Raw genomic sequence first — 20,995 nt, 5'->3', positions numbered from 1 at the left:
TACATTCTGTGAGCTGTGATACATCAAATTACACCATAAAATCAAGGTTGCAAAAGAGGAAATATTGGCTTTTCAGCAATACAAGAAAATAAGAAATAACAAATTAGTGGAAAAGATGGTGGAAAGCTAAGGCTAGGAAACCTGCAGTTGAACACTCCTGTCTGCCACTCCATGTTTCATAAGATCACAGGATAAGTCAGGCTCTTTGATGGTGTAAAAGCAATATAGTTTCAATGTACAAACAAGAACTTCTGTGTCCAGAGAAGTTTTACTCTGTCACAGACAAAAGACTGAACTGAGTCTGCATATGGGGCTGGTGAGAAATTCCTCCACAACAATTTAATTGAGAAAAATACAAATACAGGAATCAGTACAAATATCTTATAGGGACCATCTGATTTTACCAATACTCATAAAATCTGAAGCACTTTGATTGTATTATTTCACCTTTATGTGTAAAGCAAAAACAAATAAAAATAACATTAAAAGAGAAAATATTTGAACTTAGATCAGCAACACTGTTGCATTTAGAACATTTTGGTATTTAGACAGAATTATTTTTGAGAAAAGACATTCAGTATGAACTTCTTACAATTCTGTTTCACATTGAAAAAAACATGTTAAGTACATGCGACTTACTTATAAAGATAACTGACTTTTTTGAAGATGCAGTTTATACTAGTGGAAACATCATAGCCAAGTACACTTACGAAAGGAGTTCATAGCAAACATAAGCTTCTACACTTTCCTAAGGCAGAGATTGTAGAGGAGCAATGTAGCATAATTGTAAATAAGATCCTGATCACTCAAATGCAGCAAGAGGAAGAATTGTGTATAAGCCGAGGAGTCTGCAAAAGAGAATACTGAGGTGTTGCTTTTTTTCTGCTTTGAACTTTGCTACTAGGAAGAGAAGGCAGCTCCTAGGTTATCAGAAGAAAGGAAGGTTCTAGATGCAGACCAGTATCTTTAAATAGCCATCTGCTGGAAGCTAATTATGTCTGAACTCTTTCCTGAAAGATGAGTGCTGAGAAGAAATACTATCAGATGAATCTGAAGATATGATAGAGAAAGCTGCACAGAAACTGAGATTTCAGAAACCTGCACAACACAAGGGTAGTGTCAAAAGAGCTGTAGAACAAAACTTGTATGTATAGCTGGGCATCAGGGCTGTGGCTGTGTATGCAGCTAGCACACTTAAGTCATTAATTTCCTCTGTGGTCAAGTAACTTCCTAGCTAATCACCTGAATAAATGAGAAAATGCACAAATTCAATACAGTGAAATGACTAAACAAGATGATTCCCTGAACTCCTAGCAATTTTCAAAACAGCGCATTTGACAATTTGATGCAAGAGTGTTTCAGATGGGAATTTTGGTCTATCCTGAAGATTCCTCGTGGTGGCTTCTGCTGTGCATAGAGACCACAAACCGCATAGAATCAATGCCCTGATTAACATCCTTGGTGCAGAGCTCCTGTCCTTCCTTCCACACATTGCTGTAGATGATTCCTCTGCAGAACTGAGCAGTACCTAAATGAGACATTTGTAAATAGCCAACAGAAACTGTTCCTGCTGACGCATAGCCATGCAGCACAGGCCTTGTACAAACTTAAGACAGGAGATGTTTTGTACACTCTTTAAGATAGTCAATAGCAATGGACTCTGCATGTGCTGGAATAGTCATTTAAGATCATGAGCCAGATGGATATAAAAACAGGACAGAACAGCAGTTCATGGAACTACCTGATGATACCAGGGCAAAGACCCTTGCAATGCAAATTCCTGTCCCCATCTAGACAGTAACTGATCATTGCTGTCTGGGAGACTTGACTACCTGGACAAGAAGTACTTTGTACAAGGATCACAACCTACTGGGAGCATGTAGTTGCAATCAGAAGCAATACAAGAAATCTTTTGGAGGAAAGAAAAATATGAAATGTATTTCACAAATACATGTGAAAAGAAAGAAAGGAAAAGAAAATGGGATGATTTGTGAGAAATCAAAACCAGTGAAGAGATACATAGAAATGCACATTCATAGAAATGCATATTCAGTAGGCTTGTAGTGGAATTCTTTTGATTATCACAGAATCACTGAATGGTTAAGGTTGGAAGGGGCCTCTAGATATCACACACTTCAAACAACTCCCCTGCTCAAGCAGGGACACCTAGAGCATGTGGCACAGGGTCACATCCAGGCAGGTTTTGGAACATCTCCAGAGAGGGAGACTCCACAACCTCTCTCGGCGGCCTCTTCCAGGGCTCTGTCACCCTCCCAGTCAAGAAGTTCTTCCTTATATGGAGGTGGAACTTCCTGTGTTTCAATTTGTACCCATTACCCCTTGTCCTGTCACTGGCCACCACCGAGAAGAGTTTGGCCCCGTCCTCCCTACATTCACCCTCAGGTACTTAAACATGTTGATCAGATCTCTTCTCAATCTTCTCTTCTCCAGACTAAACAGGCCCAGATCACTTAGTCTTTCCTTGTACAGTAGATGCTCCAGTCCCTTAATCATCTTTGTCGCTCTACGCTGGACCCTCTTTAGAAGCTCTATGTCCTTCTTATACTGGGGAGCCCAGAACCGCATCCAATACTCCAGGCATGCCCTCACCAGAGCTGAGGAGAGGGACAGGATCACCTCCCTCAACCTGCTAGCAACACTCCTCCCAATGCAGGCCGCGATCCCACTGGCCTTCTTGGCCACAGGGGCACACTGCTGACTCATGGTTAACTCGCTGTCTACTCGGACTCCCAAATCCCTCTCCATGTTGCCGCTTTCCAGAAGGTCAACCCCTAATCTGTCCAGGTGCCTAGGGTTATTCCTCCCCAGGTGCAGGACCCTGCACTTGTCCTTGTTGAACTTCAGGAGGTTCCTCTATGTGGGCATAGAGGGCATCCTCCCTAAGTCCCTCTGACTCTGAAGGCAGCACAGCCTTCTGAAGTATCAGCCACTCCTCCCAGTTTGGTAGTATCTGCAAACTTGCTAAGAGTATGCTCTGTCCCCTCATCCAAGTCATTGATGAACAAGTTGAACAGCACTGGGCTCAGTACTGACCCCTGAGGGATACCACTGGCCACAGGCCTTCAACTAGACTTGGCCCCATTTATCACCATGCTCTGTGATCCAGCCAGATGCTGGCCATTCAGCCAGTCCCCAATCCACCTCACTGTGTACTCATGCAGTCCACACTTCTAGTGCTTCCCCGTGAGTTTGTTATGGGAGACTCTGTCAAAAGCCTTGTCCAGGTAGACAACCTCCATTTCTCTTCCATCATTCATCCAGCAAGTCACTTCATCGTAGAAGGCTATCAGGTTCATCAGATACAAGTTTCCCGTGATGAATCCATTCTGGCTACTCCTGATCACCTTCTTTTCCTTGACATGCCTAGAGATGTTCTCTAGGTTGAGTTCCTCCATGACCTTTCCAGGGATCGAGGTGAGGCTGACTGGCCTGTAGTTTCCCGGCTCTTCCCTCTTGCCCCTTTAAAGACTGTAGTGATGTTGGTTTCTTCCACTCCTCTGGCACATCCCCTGCTCTCCATGACCTTTCGAGAATGATGGAGAGCAGCAGAACAATAACCCTGCCATTTCCCTTGGCACTGTTGGGTGCATCCCATTTGGACCCATAGATGTGTTGGTGTCCAGTTTGCCTAAATAATCCCTAACCCAATCCTCCTCGACCAGTGGAAAGTCCTCCTCTCTTCCCATTATCTCTCTTATGTCTAGGCTCCAGTTATCTCTCTTGTCTCTGGTTCATGGGGACTGGCCTTATCAGTAAAGATAGCAGCAAAGAAGACATTTAGTAACTCTGCCTTCTCTGCATCCTCCATCACAAAGGCACGCTCCCCATTCAGCTGTGGACTAACATTTTCCCTAGTCTTGCTCTTGTTGCTGATGTATTATTGCATATTGTATATGCTGCTGATTATTAGAAAAAAAAATATTATGAAAATTAAGAACTAGTGCTTTAAACACTCTTTAGCTGCCAGAAGACATAAATGGAAAAAGGATTTTGAACCTATGTACAGTAAGTACATAATATACCAGCTTTCTCATGACTGGTGGGAGGCTGAATAGTGTTTAACTTTGGAAGAACACACGTCTGTTTAATATCAATCAATAACTCTATAGCACTGTACATAGAAATTCAAGTAAATTAAGATATAGAAACTGATTTTGAAAATCCATAGAAAAATAGATAATTGACTGGAAAAAAAAAAGCTGGAGAGAAAAGAAGAAAAGAGAAATGAAAAAATACAGAGTGAAAAAAAAATGACAAGTTTTGCTTGGAAAATGGATGAAGTCAATAAGAAATAGGAGAGATTTCTGTTCAACTATGAAAGGATCCTGGGCAATAAAATGAACAAAATAATGGTGACATATACAAAACCAAAACAAACCCTTTTCTGAACAGAGATTTTGTGGGGAAAGAATTATTCAAGAACAGTGGAAAAAAAGCTGTTGGGTAAAGATTCATGCATTTAAAAATATGTAGCTGAAAACCATTTTGAGATTTTTTTTAAAAAAAGTTTCAAATGGAATTGTAGAATAAATCTGCCAATACTACTACATACTCATTTGGATACAGACAAAAATCTCAATATTATTACTGGAGAGAAAACTATTGGCAAGTCTTGTATCACCAGGAAAAGCTAATATCCTGAACCTATATTTGAAACGAAAATAGATTGAACAATGATGGGCCCATGTCTAAATGCAATAGTTAGGAGAACTTTTAATGAAACATTTAGCCAACTAACAAAAAAGGAAGGTATTCTAGATGTAGTTTTGGTAAGGAATGAAGTCATCCTGAATAAACTTGGATGAAGCTACTGTGTGTCTAAATGGAAAGATAATATATAAGCTGGTAGCATAGCCTTTTATTGCAAAAATGTCAGCCTGCAAAAAAATAAGGGAACCAGTAAGTAAAGTCAACCAAACTAGAGTTCAAAATCTCAAATGGTGTAGAAGCTTAAATTTCCCTGAGGAAAATCTACTAAAGCCCTTAAACACATATAAATCCCAAACAAGCAGGAAAAGCATCCACAGCTAACATAATGAGGCATTGTATCTACAGGGATATCAACAAAAATATGTGAACCTACAAAACTGAGAAAGACACTGAATTTCAAAGAAAAGTAGGGATTAGAACTGCACAGATTAAATGGGAGCCACTAAAATCAAATTGGGTTAAGTCCTGTGGTAGAAATTAAACAAAAACAAAACAAAAAAATGGCTCCCTATAAATATTGATTTAGCTCAAACACTATGATAGGTAAAATAAGGGATGCTACAGGGTGAAAGAGGAATCAAGCTTGAGGTTAAGGAGTTTCAGACTAGAAAAAGAAATGAAGATAGGACTTGATCTAAATTTTATGCCAGATTACCTGTCTTGAAGAGGTGGGTAGAAGCACACGATGACTAATATGAAGTGAAGGTGTGTAAATGCAACTGCTATAACCGATAGGGAAATACAGTTCAAATTCCAGCATTCCAGTTGTGGGGGCAGGGAAGAAAGCGAGGAAAGAGTAAATAAGCTCCATGTGAAGATAGTGAATGAACTGGTATATATCATATCACATGTCTGGCATCCAACAATTCTGCCGCCTCAGTTAATTAGGGGACAGGAATCTGGGAAGACAAAGTTCCTAAAGGCCACGTAAGCAATATTTTTTGATATTTTACACATAGACTTGGCACAAAAAGCAAAAATGTGCTGATGACACATGGTCAGTACAGAAGAGTGTTACATGATCTTGAGAATCAATGGAACAGAAATGGAATGACATTGGTACTACAAAGTGAAAATGAAACACAGGTATCCTATCCCACAAAGTTCATACTGCAGAATCAAAATTCCAACAACTTCTGATCCCACAAAGAAAGAGCAATACAAAACTCTATACTTCAGAGTAAATCTTCAGAAAGATAACTAAATTTGCTACTTTTCCTGGAAAACTCCAACAGTCTAGGGCTTTAAATTAGACCCAAAAAGCTGATAAACCATAAACCACAAAAAGGCTATAAAAAGCATTTTGTTTTCACTTCTAGATTCACTTATCTTCTCAGATATTTTTATTTTGGGGCAACTGGCTTCTTCCCTACCACGCACTTTTTACTGTAGTTTTCTATGTATTATGCCCAACATTCAACTTCTGATTAACCTTGAACCAACAACCGCCAACAACAATGTATATAAAACAGCCTTATGGAAACAAGAAGAATGAAGATCCAGGATCTTTCTTTGCTGATTTGACAGACTATCTACATCATATACGAATGCACCTTAACTCATGCTCATGCTTCTTGCTCTCCCTTCTCTTCCATATCTTTTTTCAGTCTCCTGTCACTTCATCTATGTTTGCCAATAGGAAGAGATAGTTATCCTACTCTCCAGCAGTTTTTCCCACTTTTCAGACTCCAAAAAATCATTAAAAAAAAAAAAAGAAATGCAAAACTCCCAGTCATTAGCAGCTGGAAGCCTGCTGATATACTGCAACAAGCTAGAGGACTCCGAGCACAGGTCCTTGGGAGACAAATCAAGCATCGCCACTCAGCATGTAAAGGGAAAATTGATGGCATCTATTTGGTGGCTGAAAAGCACGCTGACAGAAAAACATGATGATGTATCACAGTCCTCTCCCAGGAATTGCCTCTTGGCTTTTGACATGATGATATTTCCTTAAAGAAGTCAAGACACTGATTTCTTCAGAGCTGGCAGTCAGTTGCTTTGGTAAGATAGATTGACAGGGATTCTGCTTTTATGGCCGTGACCAATTTCTAAACAAAATAGTAGGAGGTAGCATTTAGTTCAGTTACAGGCAATAGCTCATAAAATGGAATGCAGAAATAAGAAATAACTAAGAATTTTAGAGAGAGGCCAATCCCAAAAATATTGAAAGAGTCACAATAAAACTATAATTTCTAGCTGAGTTACACCAAAATTCATTTGCCAAAAGTTCGAATAAATTTCCTCAAAAATAGATCCATAGGAACATCATATGTTCTTTTTTGTTAGAGTTTTACTAAAGAGGGATCATATGCTCATAGCCATTACCCAGCCATTCCTTGATGTGACAATAACTATTCCATTGAAGAAGCAAGAGGATAATACCATAAGCAAGAAATCCCCTTTTACCCCACCAAATTGTGGTAGGGTAATTTACCCTACCTACATGGGATGTATGATGATATATTATCATTTTTAGGAGAGAAAAATAGTTTATATTAAAAAGGCATAGTTTGTAAGTATACAAATCTATTTTCTGTATTTATTTTTTGTGAACTTTGTTAAATCTCTTTCTTTAGACTGTTCTTTGATTGTCAGTTCATCAGTTACTGCTGTAATCCACCTCCTATTCATTTTCATCTGCAAAGTCAAAGAACATATCACTTGTGAAAATGGTCTAAATTTAACATAATGTAAGGTTAAATTAAAATACTTTTAAAGCTGCGATACCAGAAGATGCCTACAATCAGGCATGCACAGGCTTTATATGGGATTTTAATGTTTTCAGGGCTGACTGGAAAATTGGAATGTCAACATTTGCTTTCGTCTTGTATCAAGAACAAAATTAAAATATCAAAGTACTGTGAGGGGGAGGGAAAATTCTGATATATTTTGACATTGCCAATTGAAAAGCTAACTGACATGAAGAATTTTAAAGTGACTCCTGTGTCTTAAAATGATCTCATGCCTCCACTCTTCCATCATAACTGGGTCACTGCACAATTACAAGTCCTATGTTGCCTGCTATACTTCAGACATTTATTCAGATTTAGTCTATGAAGGAATTCTGACTTACAGAACTAAATAAGACCTTGATGAATTCAAACTTCCAAAAGGCTATGACAATTCAGCAAGAAGTAGTGTCAAACTGACTTGAAGATAAGTGTCCCAATAAATTAGAATAACTGCATGAGGTGGCTGAAATATCATCATATAAGTCTTAGACTTTCCTAAAAACAAAAAACAACAAAAAAGAAAACCCCACTAAGTATAGAGAAAAATGAAATATTTCTGTTTGTTTTGTAAAAATGGAATCTCACACATCATTTCTGCCTTAATTAACTCACTTTTGTCCGGTTTATCACAGGGCTTTTGAATTCTGTGGAATTACAATATAAAACAGTTCACAGTTCTACATAAAAAAAAATAGTATTTGGAAAATTTCCATAGTTTTTCCAAAGCAGTGGGTATGTGCCAGATCATGCCTCCTCCCTTCCTGCAGGCTCTGCAGGCCATTTCTGCTCCCAACTCCCACCATTTGCTCGATGCCTTTTGCAAAGAGCTATCCAGGTCTTCTCAAAACAAGACCGGGAGGCAGTAAACACCTTCTGGCCTTGAGGAGACACCTGAACAAGCTGCTTACTACGTGTCCAGCACAGTCACTTGAACTACCAGAACTGCTGTGTGCTTCTCATTTCTGTAGGAGTATTTAACAGGGTTGCAGAAACGGCACGTTTCCTCCTGGCTGTTTCCTGCTAATAGCCTGAAGGCTGCCAAAGTAACTCGAACCTCTCCCCTCTCCACACCCAATCCCTAGGTCACTAACCTTCCCAGCACTGACAGCAAGGACTGTCTGAGAAAGAATGACAAATCTAAACTGTCCTTGCAAGCACAAGGAACAGCTGGCTGGAGACTTGTTCTGTGGCAGGAAGACAGCCCTTCTGTTATTTTTAAGAGCTTTTTGATTATGGGGCATATTGGAGCTTTACACTTTGCAATAAGAAATGGAACAAAACAAAACAAACAAAAAGACAACAACAAATCTCCATCTGTTTGACTTGCCCTCAATTCCCCTATTCATTTCTCCCACACACACCCACACAGGTTTTATATCTTTATGACATCAGGGAATGCTGTCCCAGTGATGTAGTACAGTACGGTACAGTACATCTGGTGGCTTAGGTAATAAATTACAGGACTATTTTTTCCTCAGCTTTTAAATAAAATCATTTTATCATCTGCTTCTTCCTGCTAACAATGCCATGGATGGAAATGGCTGCTTGGCTTTGTAAGCTTTCCCACTAGCTCATGAAGCCTGGCATGGGAATTTCACAGCTGTGCCATACACTTTTGACAGTGTGAACAATGAGACCTTGGTTAAGTTAGGAAATTTCATTTTTCACTCCCCAGAAGTCTCTATTTCCCACATTTTGCAAAGATGATGGACAGCTTGGGACAGCAGCCCTGCCCGCTTGTCTGGCAACAGAGGTATTAGCAAACAATAAAAATCAACCTCTTTGTTTGGGAACTCCCAGCATCTTTTCAAAACACAGCTGTAGCAAACTCCAAAGCACTCAGGACCTTTAGCCTAATGTTTCCCCTTCCAACCCCAATCCCTCCCCCCACTCAAGCCAGGCTCATGACTTACAGGCAAAAATTCCTATTTATACAGATTTAAGCACTCAGTTATTCAAATTGCACAAATATGACAAACATTTGCGTAGACATTATTTGCTTGAAGTTTAGAGAGACTTTATTTGAATGCCTGGCCACTTCTAATAGCGATGCAAAAACCTTTTTTTTAGTTGTTTAAATTCAGTCAAACCTTTGCCTTTTTTTTTTCCCAGAATAATATTTTTCTTTGGTTATTTAGAATTCTCTGTTGCAAGCCAAATGAGGAAAGTACATTACAACTTCAGCTGAGCCCAGGCAGTATCATCTGGCAGTTGTGTAACCAGGACATCTGCCACCAGCAGTACGTATGGATGTGCTTTGATTCTTGGGCCTCTTCAGATCATCCCACAGAGGAGACAATATCCTAGATTTCACAGCAGAATCACTTTTGAAAAACATACCAAGCTGTCATTCTCTATTTTCTATGGATACATGCTGTTCTTTTCTAATTTCTTTCCTGTAACCTCCTTTGCCTTCCACATCCCTCTCTTACGGCAGATGAAGATACCCAATGCTATGTCTCCAGTCAGGGCTGAGAATTTCTATCACCACAAAATCACCCTAGGAATCAGAAACAGTGCAAAATGAAGCCATCCCCTCTTCTAAAACCAGTATTTACAATGCAAGGGAGTGATAATTATAAAATACAGAATAAATGTTTATTCTAACACTATTTAATGCTGAGCATGAGAAAAAAGTCCAGTACCAAAGTTCATGTCTTCATATAGCTCCTTGATGATGAAATTACTTGAGAGATTGATGATACTTTTGTCATGTACCTCAGCTTAGTAATCAACTCTAGACTTAGGTGTTTCCTGTGCTAAAAACAACCATAAAGGGCACTCTGTGTTACCCACAATCCTGAGAAATTTCTGGAGGAATTTTCATTGGTCACATGGTATTTATTAATTAATTAATATTAATTAATTCAAATTCCCTGAGTCAAGCCAATTTCAACCGTGACACTTAGGAAGCCCCAAATGTTCTCCTTTATAGTTGTACATAGATAGGAATATGGGACCAGTTCAGTCCCACTAGGGCAGACACAAGTTTATTTCATCCAACACTAATCTAGAAGAGTGGCCCCTAGGAGATACTTAGGGAACAGTAGAAATGGGATAGGTATTCTCCTGCAAGGAGAGCTCTAACACAGTTCTAATCTGTGTTTGGAATCTCCCCTTTTAAATTAAAGGTATAGTTAATTAATAGACAGTACAGGAATACGCTATTTCACTATGCAATTTATTATTTCACAAATTCCCTGTGACTGTATCAGATATTAAGAGTAAATCTCTGGTAACAGCTTAGCAATTTATGAATGAGTTACATTTTTTTAAAAAAATGCAGATAGCATTTAATGATAATGTTTGTAATTATATTGCTTGTAATAATCTCATCTTAAAATTTGAAGCCATTCATTACCAGAGAATACAGTGCTTAAAAAAAAAAAAAAAAAAAAAAAAAAAAGCTTTAAAAAAGGTCACCTGCAAGTGTGGTACAAGCGCTACCACAAACATACGAACAGAATGAGTTCAAGATTTTGGAAGACATTTTGTTTTCTGAAAACAGTAGCTAGGCAGCAGACAAAGTCTATTTATTCCTTCCCACTTTGCAAGACTATTATTATCACCATTCATAAAGATGCAGGCTTAATTCCTGAAATACAATAGTGCCAACTTTCACAGTTCTCCCTATTAGCGTAGCATGTTCTATAGTTAGAAGGCTGCCTGTGACAACTTACTCTACAATTCTTTCCTTTATTCAAATAATAAAAGAATGAGAGAAAAGAATGAGAATAATTTAACTGAAAGTATTCCAACTCATTAGAACCTGACACTATTACACTTTGGAATACACTGTTTTCAGAAGTCCCATCTATTCAGAAGTGTTGAGTATAGTTGGATCAAATAATCCATTATATGATTGAAACAGCTCTTGATCATGCCGTTTCTATGTTTGTCTCTGTTTTGAACTCCCTACGGTTCCAGAGTATCCCCCTTTACCCCCATTAAAGGCAATCACAGATTGAGATTTGGCTGCTTTGCCTTTCTATACATACCATGTAGATCATGAGTAATGAGGAGTATATCATTTAGGGGTGTTCCTAACATTGGGATCCTGTCCAACTGCCATGTGCTGTGTTAACGGAATGTTAAAGCAAGGTAGGTTAAAGTTAGACAAGTGTCCTTGGAAAGTTGCTAGCACAAGAGTCTGTTTATTCCTAAAACATTCTTAAGCAAAAATAGAAATATATTTAACATAGTGTCCTAGATTTCCAACACACATCTCCAGAGAGAGTGTCTTAATCATTTTGCATCGTCGCTGTTCTCAGTCATAGCGTCTAGCTGGTTTGATAACCTCTCTTATTCTTTCCTTCGGCCTCAACAAGAATATTAAATGGCATCTTTATGACACCGAAATAAAGTTCCAAGGTTTTCCAAGTTTATAAAATTTCTCAAAGTACCAGAAACAATAAGTATTCCATTTGAAATCAGCTTAACCCAAACATTGCTAGTATTAATAAATATTAAGTACACTTTAAACCACTACTCTGTGGCGGGCAAGAAGGTCCCGAAGGAATGGCATGTCAGCATATCAGTGAGGCATTGACAAAATCACTTCACCGTTTTAAACTGGTCTGACAAAAGGAGATAAGAAAAACAAAACAAAACAAACAAACAAAAAAATTAAACAGGACAAAGCTAACAGTTAGCTCTTGCTTTCCTCAATTTCCTTTTACAATGGCTGTAGTTCACAAGTTCATAAACTGAATGAAGCCAAGATATAATATAATGTGCTAATATAATGTGCTTTATAAATCAACATTTGTTTTCATTTTGATACTTGATCCTATATTCTTAAATAAAGAGGCAATTAAGAAAAGGATGTTATGGCATTGAGAGCTCACAAGTGTTGGTATTTTCTGTTTTTCACTTACCCACATTTCAAAATTAATCAGAAATATGAGTGCACACTGTCTTCTAAAGATCGAGGATTGATGGCCAACTTGAGCAGCATGCCCTCAGTGCCCTTCTTCAGGCCACTGAGACACATGTCAAAAAACATGGCTTCAGGGACAGATCCTGTGGGACTTAACTTGTTACAACCTCTAGGTAGAGTATGAGCCCAAACATCCAACCTTTTTTTTTTTTTTTTTTTTTTTTACTCATCTGGTTGTAAACTCATACAGACTCTGTTGTCCTAAATTGGGTAGAAGAATATTATATGGTATAACATCAAAAGCTTTGCTAAAGTCAACATAAATGATACCCACTGCTCTCCACTCTCAGTCCCAAATCCAGCCATTTTATCTTTTACATAAAGCTATCAAATAACTCAGCCGTGACTTACCCTTGGTCAAGCAATGCTGTCTATTCCCACTCACCATCTTCTTCATATCCCCAGAAATGTGCTTTAAGAGGATTTGTTGAATGATTTTCCTAGGGATCAATGTAAATTTAATCAGCTTGTAGTTTCTCAGATCATCTTTTCGACCTTTGTGTGAGAATGGCTACAACATTTGTCTTTTAAGTCATTAAGACTCTTGTTTGGTCACCATCTCCCCTTCAAAGATTATTTGAAAAGATGGCCTTTTAATGAGATTGACCTCCAAAACTCTCAGAAACTCTCAGGTCCCATGTATTTCATGGGTCAAGTACATGTTGAAATGAAGGTCAAGTAGATGAGGCACCTAATTTTGTAGGAATGGTGGTGATGGGTTTGCAGTTGGACTTGATGACCCAAAGGTCTTTTCCAACCATATTGATTCTATGATTCTATGTAAGTGACGACCGGCATGATTCTTCTCTTTGTACCATATCCTTAAGCATAAAAACCTGGGAGTTGGAGCTAGTGAAGACTGAGGCAAAGAAGGCACTGCACACCCCAGCCTTACCTCTGTCCATAGGAAGTTTGTTCTAGGCCTGAGTCATTTAAAAAGAGTAGGTAAGATAGATAGACATGGCAAAAGGAAGAGAAAGTGATTTCTCCTTCACTTGTAAGCAGCTAAGTGTGCCCAAAAGGCACAAAGAGACAAAGCACTGCAGGGTATCTCTGAAGTGACTGAAAGTAGCACTTCCTTGGAACCACAGAGACCTGTAAAGAGTTTGCTACTGCTGAGTTTCTTGGAGGAAAATGACTACCTATAAAGACTAAAAGGAGGAAGGAACTGTTTTTATTAACTTTTTTTTTTTTTTTTTAATTTCTACTCTTACTACAGTCTTTCATACTGAGTTCTCCTTGACTTTTCGTTACTTTAAAACCTGTATTTATTAGTATTATTCTTTCCTTGTGTTTTTTAGGTTTAAAAAGTTTTTAGGAGAATTCAGGAGAAAATCTATGCACATTTACTTCAAAACTGTCGCATATCTCATTACTGTCATCTAATTGTTTTTTCATTAGTTCCTGTTTCTTCCTTACTTTTTTTTTGAAGCAACTGATGCTTATCTTTTTTCCTTGATTGGGGAAAGGAGTAGGCAAAATCACCTCATGTGCTAATTTCTCTATTCTGCATTTTAGATAATGAAAATCATTTTACTATCGACTAAAGATATGCCTTAAAAACCTTTAATTAATCAGCTTTAGGACAACATAAAAGCTTTATAGTCTACTAATAAAACAAAATTCATTTTCCATTTGTAAAATAAAAAATATTTTCCAAAACAAGAAGTTATATTTTTACAAGTACGCTTGAGCTTGCATTGCATTTGAGTCCTAACCTTATTTACTTATGCTGCTTGTTTGCTTTTCTATATGCTCACAAACATAATACTTTAGAGAGTTGTTATAGAGAATAATTCTTCAGCTTGTTCACTTAACTGGTACAGATTTGTTGCATGTAGCTATTACAGAAGAAAGAGTTAGCTTAGGCTTCATGCCAGCTTAATCCTTGGCTTTTGTTCTAAAACACCCAGCAGCATGGATTTCAATTAGTATTAGATGTAGGGATGTTGCTTCTGCAATAGACACACCTGTTTGCCATGAAGTGGATTGAACCCAACAAATTGTATTACATATTGCACTAAATTTCATGGCTATCTCATGTAGTGATAATTGACTTTATGCAATCATTCAATAATATGCTTTAAAAAAAAATTAACTTGAAAATACTTTGAATCACTAAAACGGGAAAAAGCACTTGCTATAAGTTCATTCTATATTGATATTTTGGTGATACGTATTTTGGTGATACAACATCTTCTTGTTTTGACTTCAAGAGACTGCCTGCAGGAAAATGTCTGGATGGTTTCCAGCACTTCAGTACTCAGCCAAGTAAGCCTTAGTATATATTTCATCACCTTGACATCAGTTCAAAATACCACTGAAATAATGCAAAAACTATATCGCATAAGCTCTTCATGAATAACCAGAACTCCAGGTCAAAATAAAAATTAAAAAATAAAAAACTATTTTTGTTTATAATAGAACGAAACCTGTTCAGCAGTTTCCAACAATCCCAAACCTTTTTTGGTCAATCATTGGATATCTTCCTTTTCATAAGACAACTGAAATTTAAAAAATAAAGTAAAATAAAGTGCCTCACGATACTACTGATTCTATCAATACAAATTGATTTTAGAACTTACTAAGGATCATTTCTCTTACAAGTAATGTAACATTGCTGCAAAGTAGACAGTTTAAAAAATACTGAAATTGCTTTAACTAAAATATATTTTCCTCTGTCTATAGAGACGAGAATGTAAGAAATGTAGGAAGAATCAGACCATGGGATGGGGGAAGGGAGAGTGATTAGCTGCTGTGTTACAACTTTCATTAGCATGATGCTTCGCTGTTTTTAATATCTCATTGTTTAGGAGATCTAAAAGGTACAGTAAAATCTTTGCTAAACAAACCATCTCTATCCTTGGTTTTATGTGGCCTAAAACAGCAAAGAAAGGCCACAAGTACCATCACTCTATAAATTATTTTGCAAAAGTACATATGAATGTTAAAAGACAAAGATTGATACTGAATGATCAGAATATCATCAGAAGAACTTCAGGTTTTGAAAGCACAGTAAGACATATTATAATGTCTCCCAGTGTCACTGATGTGTACTAATTAGATTTAATAATGAATAAGATTTTAAAATAGTCTTATACTGAAAAATTCTGCTTTCAAAAAATCAAAGATTTAAGAAAAAACATTAGAAGACAGTTCTCTAGACTGATCCAGACTGACGGTTCTTCAGAAGAGTGCAGTCTTTCTCTTTGAATTTTTGCTTTTGTAAAGAAAAGAAATATCAAAATGTTTCAATTTACATTCAGAGTAGTTTGATAGATTTTCTGTGAAAATGTGGCATGTTACGTATTAGCATTAATCAAGTTCTTATGAAATGAAAGGCCATTTTCCTACCAGATCTGACTGGCTTTAATATAGATCAGATGAAGGGATGGAGGTCAGTGAGCATGTGCACATTTTCCTGAAACCTACATATTTTGGGGAAGTTCCTCCCCCGAATATTTAGTGACAAATCAGCAATTTTAAATTTGTGAGCTGTGATAATATCAAAATATGTTTGCAAATTTACTGAGTAAGTAAGGAGATTGAACAACATTTGTCAAAATATTTCTAGCCTCATTGTTTGTAATTTATTTCATTTATTAAATGGACAATATTAGATCTGGTAGCTACAGCAGTTATCCCAGTTTAATTTCCATTCCTATTCTGTGCAACACCTTTGCCATCTATTTATCCAGTCTTCAAAAAAAAAATCTCAGTAGGATTAAATATTTCATAGTGAAAGATAATTATATGTCAAACAGACCAAGATAAACATCTAGTTTAGATATAGAAAAAAAAATGTTTTGAAAGTTAAGAGCAGTAAAACAGCATGCTCTCCTCCCACTGACCCATCAGTCTAGCACACACATGAACAGTTTTCTCTTTTACCCTTTTATGTATATTATTGGTATGTATATTATTGGGCTCATTTCATGAGGAAATTTGAGAAACTATTGTATCATCTGCAAGATTTAAAAAACAAGAGAATTAATAGCCAGTTTTTGATGCACATGGAAATCTGTAAAATAAGCCAAAAATTAAAACTGATATATTGTTATAAGCAAATACATGCAGGATACAAAGGAGAAAGGAGAAGAAGGCAAATTAAGTAATTCATTTTATTTACTGATTTAATTGCCAATAAAAGAAAGAAGTTTTCTCACCACAAGTTATTCTTAAATGTCAAGAACTCTTTCTTTGCCATTTTTGTAGTGTGTACGGTCAGCCAGAGAAATTATGTGAGGTAGATGATTTTATCAGAACCTGCCATTCATGCAGTTCATTCTGTCTCCACAACCAGTACCACCTGTAAGTACTCACTGACTACCCTTCTCACTTTTGCACTCTCAGAAACACCAGAGCCAGCCTTATTGGTCAGCTCTAAAAATGGCTCAGCTGCAAAACTAATGTCAGTTATGATTCAGTCCTAATTTCGCCTGTCAACAGCCATGTTCAACATCCCAGATATTCCATCTTGTTGCCAAGACCATTTTGTAAATGAAATCTCTCTTTTGAAAATCACCATATGAATATGTCAACAGGTCATGAAATATTTTCATTACAAACCTTGAAGAGAAACTAAGCTCTAAAGCAACAGTTAAAAAAATGTCTATTTCATTAGGCCTGAGTGTGAAATCTTGCTGGAAAACATTTACTTTGGCAACTCGCTATTCTGTTGGTGGCCCGCAAGTATCCTGACTAGACTATCCTGGTGGGAGGCACTAGCTCCAGTGAGGAAACTGTAGCAGATGAGCTAATCATTTTGAGGATCACCCTAGAGCATGATTGTGCAGTGTACAAGTACCTAGGCAACTGCAAGGTCATACAGAATTAGGAATTTATATACTACTTCAAAGTAAAAAGTGGAAAATTTTATGCATGTATTATTATATTTACATAAGGATCAAAACGAGTCTTAGAAAACCCACATGAGAGAGGAATTATTCTCATGCTAATAGTGGGGATAGATGTGAGATAACACATTGGAGACAGGATTCTTCAGCCTCATCACAACCTTTCAAAAAAGTTCTTTTGCCGTTTTAACCTTCATTGTGGCCATTTTGATACTCAGCTTCCAGTCTAACCTACTTGGCACCTAAACCTCCTGTGGTATACAGAAATCTATCATTTTAAAGATGCAAAGTGTGTTCATAGTCAATTGCCTAAAGCACAAAGGTCTTGTTTCCCAAATAGGAAACAGGTCGATGGGTGTGTGAGACACAGACCGGGTTCAATTGTATGTTTAAGAGGATAAGCCCTAGACCATGACACAGAGGAAGAAAGGCTTCAGAAGTCCCATTACAGCCTTTGATAGCTGTCCACAGAGGAAAGTTTTCTCTCAGTCATCAGCATCTTAACCTTTCTTAACTTTCTACAATCCAGATTTTCAGAAACCAATATGATTGCTACAGACATGAAGGTCTCCAGAGCCCTTGCCGCAAGATCAGAGGTCAGCATAGAGAACAGAGTGGAAAAGGATCTGCAGATTAAAATATCACTCTTGAGAATTGCAAAAGAAAATACCTTCTTACAGTCATATCCCTCTAAGGATGACTTCAGCATAACCCTCAAAGGGTTATGATCGTAAAACTAAGATTTAAGATTTGTGAATCTAGACCTTGTGAATATCCTGCACAAGTGTGTAGGAGATATACCTTCTTCTTAGACAGATTTGTACAATAAACTCAAATGCCATGATTTATCCAAAGAAGAACTCTTTAGCAGGAAACAAGACAAGTGACTGTCAAGATTCTTAGCTTCTTCAACAGGCTTCTTGAGCACTCTTGTCCCAAAAAGAGAAACACTTACTTCACTTGCAAATTTAACATGTCACTTTGATGTAAAGTATCCAGAATCTGCAGATACTCTATGAATTTTCATAGCCTACCAACTATTACATGAAAAAATAAATAAAAATCATACTACAAAGCTTGCAATTTCACTTATTTGTGAATGTTTTTACTTATAACCGATTTCAAGTAGTTCTTTGAAAACCTTCTAAGTCCTTATACTCAGCCAAAAATTTAAAAATGTGATTTGAGGTTTTCTTGTGTGTTTTTTGGAGTTTTGGTCTTAAGTCAAACTGATCAAATACATGACCAAACTAAACAATCTGTCAAAAGTTTGAAATACAACTCCTTCCCTCTCTGTACCAAATCACCATACCACCAAAAGGATTAAGTGGTTTTACATTATATATTGAGAAGGAAATGATAGCTTTTCTACTTCTTTAAGATGAATTTTGATAGTTCCTTCAACACCCAAATGTGAAATTACAGAGGCACTGGCCTCTGTGTATAACGTATATAACCTATCATTATAAACAGCCCCCGTGCCACTATAGTGGCATATATATAGTGGCAGACTGCCATTCTAACTCCCATTTACAGAAACATCTCCAGAAGAAACACTGGGAACTGCAGACCAGGGAGCTCAACTACTTCCATTCCTGGGAAGATGGTAGTCTGTCTTTAAATAAGAAGACAAAAAAAAAAAAAAAAAAGGCAAGAAAGAGATCACTGAAAACACAGATGAGCACAGTCTTGTTGAGAAAGTACCCACATCACATTTTGTAATAAAGCATCCTGCTTCATTAACCTACTGGAATTGCAGAAGCGGGCTGGTAACCATGTAGATAAAGTCAGATCAGGATTTTCAAATATCCTTTCACAAGGTTATATGTGAAAGATTATAATAAACTCAGTCACTGAATTAACTGAATTAAACTGAATTAAATTACTAAATTAACTGAATTAAACTAAGTTAAATAAACTCAGTTACTTGGGACTGGAAGAAAGGTCTTTTTAGCAACGGTGGGCTTGTTAAATGGGAAGGAGGGGAAAAAAGGGGAAATGCAGTACTCTGGTGCTACACTCAAGATCTAAAGACTCACATGCAGGAGTTTTTTTTTCCCCTCCTGGCAAAAGGAGCAGCAGCTGCTAGGAAAGCATTATTTAGTATCTTCTTAAATGACCTGGAGAGGAGAAGACCTGTGCAATCTCCAAATTTGCAGATAATACTAAGCTGTAGAGGGTACAAATGCTGCATCCATGACAGAAACTATGGAAGGATCTCATGCATCTTGTAGGCAAGAAGCAGTGCAAGGCCGTGGTGAGAAGCAACTCGGATCAAACAGTTGCAGCTCATTAATGAGATCACATTGTCAGTGGTGCCAGGTCTCTGAAGTCATCAGCTTAATGTGTGGAGTAGTTAAGAACCAGGAAAATGCTGGGCCTTACCCAGAAGAACACTGAGGAGAGAAGGCACCTTTTTGTTGCTATTACATACGTTAGTGTACCCATGTCTTAAGTGCTGTAAGCAACTCTGATCTTAGCCTCTCAGCAAGAGATAGTCATGTTTGTTATAGGGCAATACAGAAAAAAAAGATTATGTAATACAATTAAAAATGGAAGCGAATTCCTTAAGATTATTCCCTGAAAGAAAAGTCCTTTCTGAAATTTTGTTTGCTACCTTAATCACATATCATTCTAATTGAAGAATGACTAGCCTCAATTCTAATATCTTATTTATAAGCAACAATTACTTAGTTCAATTAACTTATGTGGTAATTATGTTTCTCGAGCAATTTGGGACAATCTAAAAATCTTTCTATTAGATACAGAGATATTTGCATTCATAGTATAAGTACTTTGCTCTTAATTAATGCTTGTCATCGTACATACTAATTAGTTCTTTTATTCTACTCCAACTTCAACTGAAAGAACTCAAAAACTGCTTGTCTGTGTGTGAGAAGCTAACAAGAAGCTAAAGAATTGCCATATACGGTTTTTGTGTTAGAAGAATTTGAATGACAAGACTAAAATATAGTGTCTGCATGCTACATAATAATATTTTAATTTTGGGGTGCTTGCTTCACACAGGGGTACTTTTTATGGAGGTACCTCACTTCTGTGTAGTATATGAGAGGAGCTGCAGATAATCCATTTTGCCTGTACTCTCACAGAAACCCTGCTCATGAAGAAGACACACACTTTACTCAAATCTCACTCACACCTGAAGTACAAGGCCAACAGCAGAAGTCCTTTAAGAAGTAAAACATGGCTGCTTAACCTTAAAAGGATTTTTTTTGCACTAAAGATTTATAATAGTCAGGAGAGGTTTTTTTTTTTTGTTTTTTTTTTTTTTTTTTTTTTTTTACGGGGGAGGGTTGCATGAAATGTTCATATTAAATCACACTCTTGCCAACACACATGAAGTCAGGTTCATAATAATGAAGATTATTCATAGCTCTACCAGGTTGATGTAATGCATGTCACGAGCATATATTATAGAGGGTTTTATGGATGAATCAGCAGGGCAATTGCTTGAGAGTCCAGAGGCCAGAAGAAAAAGCCCCAGTAGACTAAGTTAATTAGCAGTACAGGCCATTTAATGTATGGGTGGGAGCAGGGAGGGGACCATGCTTCAGCCTGTCTGGAGCCCTGGAGTATCTAATGCTACTTTCTGTTCACTCACTCTGTTCTTCACCCATATCAGAGTAACTGTGCTGTTGCTGTAAACAAAGGACATCATAAATTTTACACAACAACATAAATTTTAGAAATACACTACAATGGTACAGTGTAAGTTT

Source organism: Tinamus guttatus, unplaced genomic scaffold (genome assembly GCF_059628265.1).
Source record: "Tinamus guttatus ecotype Peru unplaced genomic scaffold, ASM5962826v1 Tinamus_guttatus_pri_ptg000450l, whole genome shotgun sequence".
NCBI lineage: Eukaryota > Metazoa > Chordata > Aves > Tinamiformes > Tinamidae > Tinamus > Tinamus guttatus.
This window is presented reverse-complemented; position numbering follows the sequence as displayed.